Consider the following 10,620-nt stretch of genomic DNA (forward strand, 5'->3'; position numbering starts at 1 on the left):
AGCTGTGTAGTGTAATACAGTGTATGGAGGATGAGGGGAGTAGTACAAGCTGTGTAGTGTAATACAGTGTATGGAGGATGGGAGTAGTACAAGCTGTGTAGTGTAATACAGTGGGTGCCACGGGGGGCAGCAGGGGAAATGGGCTGTTAGGGCATCCACAGATAAAACGTGTGGTCCAGACAGTGGCAGATGAAACAGTTGGACCTGGATGGCAGCAGATGATATGCATGGGCCAGGTGACAGCAGATATAGCGGGCTATGTGGGTCAGGTGGGTGGCCGGGCAGATTACCTGGTCATCAGGGACGACACGGGGGGCTCTTATTACTGCACCAGAACCTTCCATCACGCTAATCTGCAAGGAGCTGCCAGGGAGAATGACATTCATAAATTTTTGTTCTGACGTCCATCCCAGGCCCCAGTGCCTTATGGGCCACATAACAGTCACTACGGTTGTTGTTACACCCCTGATATGTTTCAAATCAGACCCCAGTATTTACACAGCCCAGCACAACCCCTGCACATATATGTAGCCCAACATATCCTTCAAATATAGGAGCTACCCCTCCCCCTTAGTAATTGGACATAGGGTCAGTAAACGGAAAAATAAAAGAATACGTAGTAAATAAAAGCTACCTCCGCCCTGCGCTTCTCTACCGGAGACTGCAGACGTGTGATGTTACTCCCTGTGTCCTGTGTATCTCTCTACTATCTACACCTGACTCTTATGTGTAGCAATTGCGTGGACACTATGTACAACAGAATTCCCCCCCGGAGATTAATAAAGTTGCATTGTATTGTATTGTATTATTAATTAAGAATTTCTAAAATATGATTATTTAAACCCGACATTACCTTTAACAGAACACAATAGGTAAAACCTGCTTTGCAGGGAGCTTCTTGCCGTTTGCTTTCTGCACAGGTGCAGGTGACCCGATTGCCAGTTACATCCCCGGGGCAATTTGTCTTGTGGATGTAGCGCCAGCTCTATGTTCTGGGGATGAAGCCAATGTTCTAACTTTGTTCCCTGGATGTGATTTATAATATAAAAAAAATAAAGTAATAAAAGTTAGGCAATGCAAGTGCGCAAATACTTTTTGATGGAGGGGGATGATGCAAGGTTACCTAACACAAAGTGGCCAACACCTTTAATGACAGCACACCGCAGTAGCACGGCACATCCTATTAAATGGTTAATACAGAGGTGTCCGCCATTAGTTTAGGCAATGAGAGGAGGCATACACTATACCAGTGATGCCAAATCTTTTAGACACCGAGTGCCCAAACTACAACCGAACCCCGTGTATGTTTCGCAAAGTGTCAATGCGACAGTTTAAGCAGTAACTTATTACTCCCTGCTCTGTCACGGGTTCAAACTGTATAGGCACCTGAGGACATTAATACAGTAGAAAGAAGGAGATAAAGCTTTGGTTATCATTGTACCTTCCTTCTAGGCTCCTGGGCTGCCTGGGACTGCAAGAGGCCTCTAGTCCTGTTTGGCGAACTCTGTGCTGGGGTGATGGCAAGGGTGCCCATATAGAGGGCTCTGAGTGCTTCCTCTGGCACCCGTGCCATAGGTTCGCCACCACTGCACTATACTGTACAGACTGGTCTTCTCTGCCCAAAGCAGATGTTTTTGTTTTCTACTCATTTCATGACTACATTATTAAAATACAAGTAGGGATACATTATTTTAGTAAAATTAGAATTTGGGGAATGATTCTGCACTATAAGCAGTTGTCTAGAAAGAAATAAAGCCTTGGTGGAAGCAGCAGTCATCTTGTCATCTAGACTTTTTCTCGTTGTATAACTCCACTAATATGTTGCCGTAAATCCTGAGTGGCCCTATGCATGGAGACTTGTAATTTCTGGATATAAAGCTTGTAATATTATGTAGGGGTGATTACAGGAGAGATCATGTACAATACAGACTACTCCACCTGCTCTACCTGATATTAACCGGGAGATGGTTTTGGACACAAAGGGGCAGATTTACTTACCCGGTCCTGTCGCGATCCAGCGGCGCGTTCTCTGTGGAGGATTCGGGTCTTCCAGCGATTCACTAAGGTAGTTCCCCCGATGTCCACCAGGTGTAGCTGCTGCGCTGAATTCCATCGGAGTGCACGGAAGTTCACCGTCCTACACTGGATGCAGGTAAGCGACACATTTTTAAAAAAAATACGGCGTTTTCTCCGAATCCGACGGGTTTTCCGATGGCCACGCTCCCCGATTTCTGTCGTGTGCATGCCAGCGCCGATGCGCCACAATCCGATCGGGTGCACCACAAACATAGTATTTTCCACAGTCACTTTTTTGATCTGAGATTTCATCTGTGGAAGGGGCATATTCACTAATATATCTCATGATGCAATGTTCTAGTGCACACCTGAGTAAGCTCCATGCAGGGGATTTATCATATTCTGGTGCATCAAATGCCAGCGTATGTATGCAGCCTGCCCTCTCCCCCTCAGTATACAGCCTGCCGCCCCCCTCAGTATACAGCTTTCCCCCCCTCAGTATACAGCCTGCCCTCTCCCTCTCAGTATAGAGCCTGCCCCGCTCAGTATACAGCCTGCTCTCCCTCCTTCAGTATACAGCCTGTCCTCTCCCTCTTAGTATACAGCCTGCCCTCTCCCTCAGTATACAGCCAGCCCTCCCCCTCAGTATACAGCCTGCCCTCTCCCCCTCATTATACAGCCTGCTCTCCCTCCTTCAGTATACAGCCTGCCCCCCTCAGTATACAACCTGCCCTCTCCCTCTAAGTATACATCCTGCCCTCTCCCCCTTCAGTATACAGCCTGCCCTCTCAGAAGACAGCCTGCTCTCCCCCCTCAGTATACAGCCTGCCCTCTCCCTCTCAGTATACAGCCTGCCCCCTCAGTAGACAGCCTGCTCTCCCCCCTCAGTATACAGCCTGTACTCTCCCACTCAGTATATAGCCTGCCCTCTCCCTCTCAGTATAGAGCCTGCCCCGCTCAGTATACAGCCTGCTCTCCCTCCTTCAGTATACAGCCTGTCCTCTCCCTCTTAGTATACAGCCTGCCCTCTCCCTCAGTATACAGCCAGCCCTCCCCCTCAGTATACAGCCTGCCCTCTCCCCCTCATTATACAGCCTGCTCTCCCTCCTTCAGTATACAGCCTGCCCCCCTCAGTATACAACCTGCCCTCTCCCTCTAAGTATACATCCTGCCCTCTCCCCCTTCAGTATACAGCCTGCCCTCTCAGTAGACAGCCTGCTCTCCCCCCTCAGTATACAGCCTGCCCTCTCCCTCTCAGTATACAGCCTGCCCCCTCAGTAGACAGCCTGCTCTCCCCCCTCAGTATACAGCCTGTACTCTCCCACTCAGTATATAGCCTGCCCTCTCCCTCTCAGAATACAGCCTGTCCTCTCCCTCTTAGTATACAGCCTGCCCTCTCCCTCAGTATACAGCCAGCCCTCCCCCTCAGTATACAGCATGCCCTCTCCCTCTCAGTATACAGCCTGCCCCCTCTTCATACAGCCTGCTCTCCCTCCTTCAGTATACAGCCTGCCCCCCTCAGTATACAACCTGCCCTCTCCCTCTAAGTATACATCCTGCCCTCTCCACCTTCAGTATACAGCCTGCCCTCTCCCCCTTCAGTATACAGCCTGCCCTCTCCCTCTCAGCATACAGCCTGCCACCTCAGTAGACAGCCTGCTCTCCCCCCTCAGTATACAGCCTGCCCTCTCCCTCTCAGTATACAGCCTGCCCCCTCAGTAGACAGCCTGCTCTCCCCCCTCAGTATACAGCCTGTACTCTCCCACTCAGTATATAGCCTGCCCTCTCCCTCTCAGTATACAGCCTGCCACCCTCAGTATACAGCCTGCTTTCCCCCTTCAGTATACAGCCTGCCAACCCACTCAGTATACAGCCTGCCCTCTCCCCCTTCAGTATACAGCCTGCCCCCCACAGTATACAGCCTGCCATCCCCCTCAGTTTACAGCCTGCCCCCACCCTCTCACTATACAGCCTGTCCTGCCCCTCAGGATACAGCCTGCCAAGCCCCTCAGTTTACAGCCTGCCCTCTCCCTCTCAGTATACATTATGCCCTCTCCCTCTCAGTATAAAGCCTGCCCCCCCTCAGTACACAGCCCTCCCTCTCCCTCTTAGTATACTGCCCCCTTTCCCTCTCAGAATACAGCCTTCCCTTTCCTTCTCAGTATACAGCCTGCTCTCCTCCCTTCAGTATACAGCCTGCCTTCCCTCTCAGTATACAGCCTTCCCTCTCAGTATACAGCCTGCCAACCCCGTCAGTTTACAGCCTGCCCTATCCATCTCAGTATACAGCCTGCCACCCTCAGTATAAAGCCTGCACTCCCCCCCTCAGTATACAGCCGGCCATCCCCCTCAGTATAAAGCCTGCCCCCCTCAGTATACAGCCTGCGCTCCCCCTTTAGTATACAGCCTGCACTCCCCCCTTCAGTATACAGCCTGACCCCCCTCAGTATACAGCCTGCCCTCTCCCTCTCAGTATACAGCCTACCCCCCTCAGTATACAGTCTTCCCTCTCCCCCTCAATATACAGCCTGTCCCCCTCAGTATACAGCCTGCTCTCCCCCCTTCAGTATACAGCCTGCCCTCTCCCTCTCATTATACAGCCTGCCCCCCTCAGTATTCAGCCTGCTCTCTGCCTCTCATTATAAAGCCTGCCCCCCTCAGTATACAGCCTTCCCTCACAGTATACAGCCTGCCCCCCTCAATATGCAGCCTGCCCCCCTCGGTATACAGCCTGCTCTCCCCCTCAGTATACAGTCTTCCCTCTCCCCCTCAATATACAGCCTGCCCCCCTCAGTATACAGCCTGCTCTCCCCCTTCAGTATACAGCCTGCCCTCTCCCTCTCATTATACAGCCTGCCCCCCTCAGTATTCAGCCTGCCCTCTCCCTCTCATTATACAGCCGGCCCCCCTCAGTATTCAGCCTGCCCTCTCGCTCTCAGTATACAGCCTGCCCCCCTCAGTATATAGCCTGCTCTCCCCCTTCAGTATACAGCCTGCCCTCTCCCTCTCATTATACAGCCTGCCCCCCTCAGTATTCAGCCTGTTCTCTGCCTCTCATTATAAAGCCTGCCCCCATCAGCATACAGCCTTCCCTCACAGTATACAGCCTGCCCCCCTCAATATGCAGCCTGCCCCCCTCGGTATACAGCCTGCTCTCCCCCTCAGTATACAGCCTGCCTTCCCTCTCAGTATACAGCCTGCCAACCCCCTCAGTTTACAGCCTGCCCTATCCCTCTTAGTAAACAGCCTGCCCCCTCAATATAAAGCCTGCACTCCCCCCTTCATCATACAGCCTGCCCCCCTCAGTATACAGCCTGCCCCCACCCTCAGTATACAGCCGGCCATCCCCCTCAGTATACACCCTGCCCTCTCCCTCTCAGTATACAGCCTGCCCCCCTCAGTATACAGCCTGTGCTCCCCCTTTAGTATACAGCCTGCTCTCCCCCCTTCAGTATACAGCCTGCCATCCCCTTCAGTTTACAGCCTGCCCACTCCCTCTCAGTATACAGCCTACCCCCCTCAGTATACAGCCTGCCCTCTCCCTCTCAGTATACAGCCTGCCCCCTCAGAATACAGCCTGCTTTCCCATCTTCAGTTTACAGCCTGACCTCTCTCTCTCAGTATACAGCGTGCCAACCCCCTCAGTTTACAGCCTGCCCTATCCCTCTCAGTATACAGCCTGCCCCCCTCAGTATACAGCCTGTGCTCCTCCCTTCACTATACAGCCTGCCCTCCCCCTCAGGATACAGCCTGCCAACCCCCTCAGTTTACAGCCTGCCCTCTCCCTCTCAGTATACATTATGCCCTCTCCCTCTCAATATACAGCCTGCCCCCCCCCTCAGTATACAGCCTGCCCTCTCCCTCTCAGTATACTGCCCCCCTTTCCCTCTCAGTGTACAGCCTTCCCTTTCCCTCTCAGTATACAGCCTGCTCTCCTCCCTTCAGTATACAGCCTGCCTTCCCTCTCAGTATACAGCCTGCCAATCCCCTCAGTTTACAGCCTGCCCTATCCCTCTCAGTATACACCCTGCCACCCTCAGTATAGAGCCTGCACTCCCTCCTTCAGTATACAGCCTGCCCCCCCTCGGTATACAGCCGCCCACCCCCTCAGTATACAGCCGGCCATCCCACTCAGTATAAAGCCTGCCCCCCTCAGTATACAGCCTGCCCTCCTCAGTATACAGCCTGCGCTCCCACTTTAGTATACAGCCTGCGCTCCCCCCCTCAATTTACAGCCTGCCCTCTCCCTCTCAGTATACAGCCTACCCCCCTCAGTATATAGCCTTCCCTCTCCCCCTCAGTATACAGCCTGCCCCCCTCAGTATAAAGCCTGCTCTCCCCCCTTCAGTATACAGCGTGCCCTCTCCCTCTCAGTATACAGAGCGCCAACCCCCTCAGTTTACAGCCTGCCCTATCCCTTTCAGTATACAACCTGCCCCCCTCAGTATAAAGCCTTTACTCCCCCTTTCAGTATACAGCCTGCCCCCGCCTCAGTATACAGCCTGCCCTCTCCCTTTCATTATACAGCCGGCCCCCCTCAGTATTCAGCCTGCCCTCTCCCTCTCATTATACAGCCTGCCCCCCTCAGTATTCAGCCTGCCCTCTTGCTCTCAGTATACAGCCTGCTCTCCCCCCTCAGTATACAGCCTGCACCCATCAGTATACAGCCTTCCCTCTCAGTATACAACCTGCCCCCCTCAATATGCAGCCTGCCACCCTCGGTATACAGCCTGCTCTCCCCCTCAGTATACAGCCTGCTCTCCCCCTCATTATACAGCCTGCCTTCCCTCTCAGTATACAGCCTGCCAATCCCCTCAGTTTACAGCCTGCCATATCCCTCTTAGTAAACAGCCTGCCCCCTCAATATAAAGCCTGCCCTCTTGCTCTCAGTATACAGCCTGCTCTCCCCCCTCAGTATACAGCCTGCCCCCATCAGTATACAGCCTTCTCTCTCAGTATACAGCCGGCCCCCACAATATTCAGCCTGCCCCCCTCGCTATACAGCCTGCTCTCCCCCTCAGTATACAGCCTGCCTTCCCTCTCAGTATACAGCCTGCCAACCCCCTCAGTTTACAGCCTGCCCTATCCCTCTTAGTATACAGCCTGCCCGCTCAATATAAAGCCTGCACTCCCCCTTCAGTATACAGCCTGCCCCCCCCTCAGTATACAGTCGGCCATCCCCCTCTCAGTATACAGCCTGCCCCCCTCAGTAAACAGCATGTGCTCCCCTTTTAGTATACAGCCTGCTCTCCACCCTTCAGTATACAGCCTGCCATCCCCCTCAGTTTACAGCCTGCCCTCTCCCTCTCAGTATACAGCCTGCCTTCTCAGTATACAGCCTGCCCTCTCCCTCTCAGTATACAGCCTGCCCCCCTCAGAATACAGCCCACTCTCCCCCCTTCAGTATACAGCCTGCCCTCTCCCTCTCAGTATACAGCATGCCAACCTCTCAGTTTACAGCCTGCCCTATTCTCTCAGTATACAGCCTGCCCCCCTCAGTATAATAAAGCCTGCACTCCCCCCTTCAGTATATAGCCTGCCCCCCCTCAGTTTACAGCCTGCCCCCCCTCAGTATACAGCCGGCCATCCCCCTCAGTATACAGCCTGCCCTCTCACTCTCAGTGTACAGCCTGCCCCCCTCAGTATACAGCCTGCACTCCCACTTTAGTATACAGCCTGTGCTCCCCCCTTCAGTATACAGCCTGCCCCCCCTTAGTATACAGCCTGCCACCCCCTCAGTTTACAGCCTGCCCACTCCCTCTCAGTATACAGCCTACCCCCTCAGTATACAGCCTGCGCTCCCCCTTTAGTATACAGCCTGTGCTCCCCCCTTCAGTATACAGCCTGCCCCCCTCAGTATACAGCCTGCCACCCTCAGTATACAGCCTGCGCTCCCCCTTTAGTATACAGCCTGTGCTCCCCCCTTCAGTATACAGCCTGCCCCCCCCCCCAGTATACAGCCTGCCCCCCTCAGTTTACAGCCTGCTCTATCCCTATTAGTATACAGCCTGCCCCCTCAATATAAAGCCTGCATTCCCCCCTTCATTATACAGCCTGCCCCCCCTCAGTATACAGCCTGCCCCCCTCAGTATACAGCCTGCCATCCCCCTCAGTTTACAGCCTGCCCTCTCCCTCTCAGTATACAGCCTAGCCCCCTCAGTATACAGCCTGCCCTCTCCCTCTCAGTATACAGCCTGCCCCCTCAGAATACAGCCTGCTCTCCCCCCTTCAGTATACAGCCTGCCCTCTCCCTCTCAGTATACAGCGTGCCAACCCCCTCCGTTTACAGCCTGCCCTTCCCTCTCATTATACAGCCTGCCCCCTTCAGTATAATAAAGTCTGCACTCCCCACTTCAGTATACAGCCTGCCCCCCCTCAGTATACAGCCTGCCCTCTCACTCTCAGTATACAGCCTGCCCCCCTCAGTATACAGCCTGCGCTCCCCCTTTAGTATACAGCCTGTGCTCCCCCCTTCAGTATACAGCCTGTCCACTCCCTCTCAGTATACATCCTACCCCCTCAGTATACAGCCTGCCCTCTCCCTCTCATTATACAGCCTGCCCCCCTCAGTATACAGCCTACTCTCCCCCCTTCAGTATACAGCCTGCCATCTCCCTCTCAGTATAGAGCCTGCCCTCTCCCTCTCATTATACAGCCTGCCGCCTCCCTCAGTATACAGCCTACTCTCCCCCCTTCAGTATACAGCCTGCCATCTCCCTCTCAGTATACATCCTGCCCGCTCCCTCTCAGTATACAGCCTGCCCCCCTCAGTATAGAATCTGCTCTCCACCCTTCAGTATACAGCCTGCTCTCCCCCCTTCAGTATACAGCCTGTCCAGCCCATGTCCAAAGTATATATGTGGCCCAGCACACTCCCCCCCAGTATATATCTAGCCCAGCAAACTTCCCCCAACATACATGTAGCCCAGCATATGCCCTCAGTATATAAGTAGCTCAGCACACTCCCCCCAGTATATATGTGTAGCCCAGCACAACCCCAGTATATATGTTACCCAACACACCCTTACAAATGTCGGATCCCTCCCTTAGTGAGTAAACAAGTGCTCAGTAAACAGAAAAATTAAAAAATACCTACCCCTGTCCCTGTTCTCCTGCTGCTTTCTTCTCTGGTCCCGGACTTCTCATACAAGAGGAGGCAGAGTGTGTGATGTTACTGCTGCCTGTGTCATGTCTTTCACTCCACCTTTTGTTTACATAAGGATTTACCCCTGACAAAGGAAAAAAAACACATGTTGGTGGATGTCCACCTTTGGTCTGTAGATACCTATGTATGTATTGTGTATGTGCCCCATTGTCCTCTGTTATGTCCTCTGTTATTCCTCTGGGTAATACCTTGCAAATACCTTGAGTTGTTCTGAGGACAAGAACCAGTTTTATGTTCTGGGGCTGAAGCCAAAGTTCTGACTTGGTTCTCTCGCTGGATGTGTTTCATAATGAAAAAAATAAATTAAAAAAATTAGGTAATGCTAGGGGAGTGCGCCAAAATCCTGGGGCAATACAGGGAAAATCGGCGCAAATCGGAAATATTCGGGTAACATGTCAGGAAAACGCGACTCGAGCCCTTAGTAAATGACCCCCAATGTATGATTGGATCATGGTTCTAGTATAAATGTATTTGTTGTGCTATTGTGTATTACAGCAGTTAATCTTCACTGCCAAATTATTATTGTGGTACTTTGAGTGTCCCTATGGTGCCACAGTGACAACACAACACACACAAATATGTCAGCTAAGATCTTTGTAAGCTCCAGTTAGGCTGCATTCACACGGCTGTATTGGGGTCGTATGTATATACGTCCCCCGTAGACGGCAATGCACAAGTGTGGCACCGTACCGCTCCGTACCCCGTGAAAAGATAGGACATGTCCTTTCTGTTCTCAGTATATATGGCGCTGGGAGCCATATATCCCTATGGAGAGGAGCGAGAGTGAGCAGCGCTCACCTCCTCCTCCTCTCCCCGGGGCCGTCGTGTGCCCGCAGTACTATGGTACGGCAGGCAACGGCCATGTGAATGCAGCCCAAGATATATACAGAGATCTTAGCCGACGTAATTGTGCGTGTGTTGTGTTATCACTGTACCACCATAGGGACACTCAAAGTACCACAATAATAATTTGGCAGTGAGAATTATCTGCTAAGTTTGTAATACACAATAGCACAACAAATAGGGAGGTTATTTATACTAGAACCATGATCCAATCACACAATGTTGCAAAAATGTATCAAACATAATCTAACACAATTAAGCAACAGCGACATCTACTGGTTGAAAACAGATACTGTCTAACATTGAATGTGTTACAAACTCCTAGTACCAATCATCACGCGGCTAATAATCACAAAATACAGACAAACCCAACTACTGACCACATCATTCTTTAATAGTGTGTTGAGAAGAAACTCTTTTCCATGAGTTACACTATAACATAATTTGTCTGTTGATTTTTTTTTAACATAATGAATAAAAGTGACATTTTAGTACTATTATGACCCATGGGTCTCAGTGAGGACTAGTAGACCTTTTTTTTGTAAATAAATTCTTGAGTAAATGGACCCAGTCAATGATGTCCACAAATTTTGGTA

The 10,620-nt window shown here is 51.7% G+C and overlaps 1 long non-coding RNA gene across 1 annotated transcript; it reads right to left on the minus strand.

Moving 5' to 3' along the window:
* Window positions 1-290: 290 nt before the first annotated feature.
* On the minus strand, window positions 291-9,255 carry LOC140065547 (uncharacterized). The gene is made up of 3 exons (XR_011847947.1): window positions 9,113-9,255; window positions 854-1,025; window positions 291-363 (listed from the first exon to the last, which is right to left on the minus strand). It is a non-coding gene; the product is annotated as an uncharacterized lncRNA (long non-coding RNA).
* Between the last annotated feature and the right edge of the window lie 1,365 nt (window positions 9,256-10,620).

Source organism: Engystomops pustulosus, chromosome 6 (assembly GCF_040894005.1).
Source record: "Engystomops pustulosus chromosome 6, aEngPut4.maternal, whole genome shotgun sequence".
In the NCBI taxonomy this organism is placed as follows: Eukaryota; Metazoa; Chordata; class Amphibia; order Anura; family Leptodactylidae; genus Engystomops; species Engystomops pustulosus.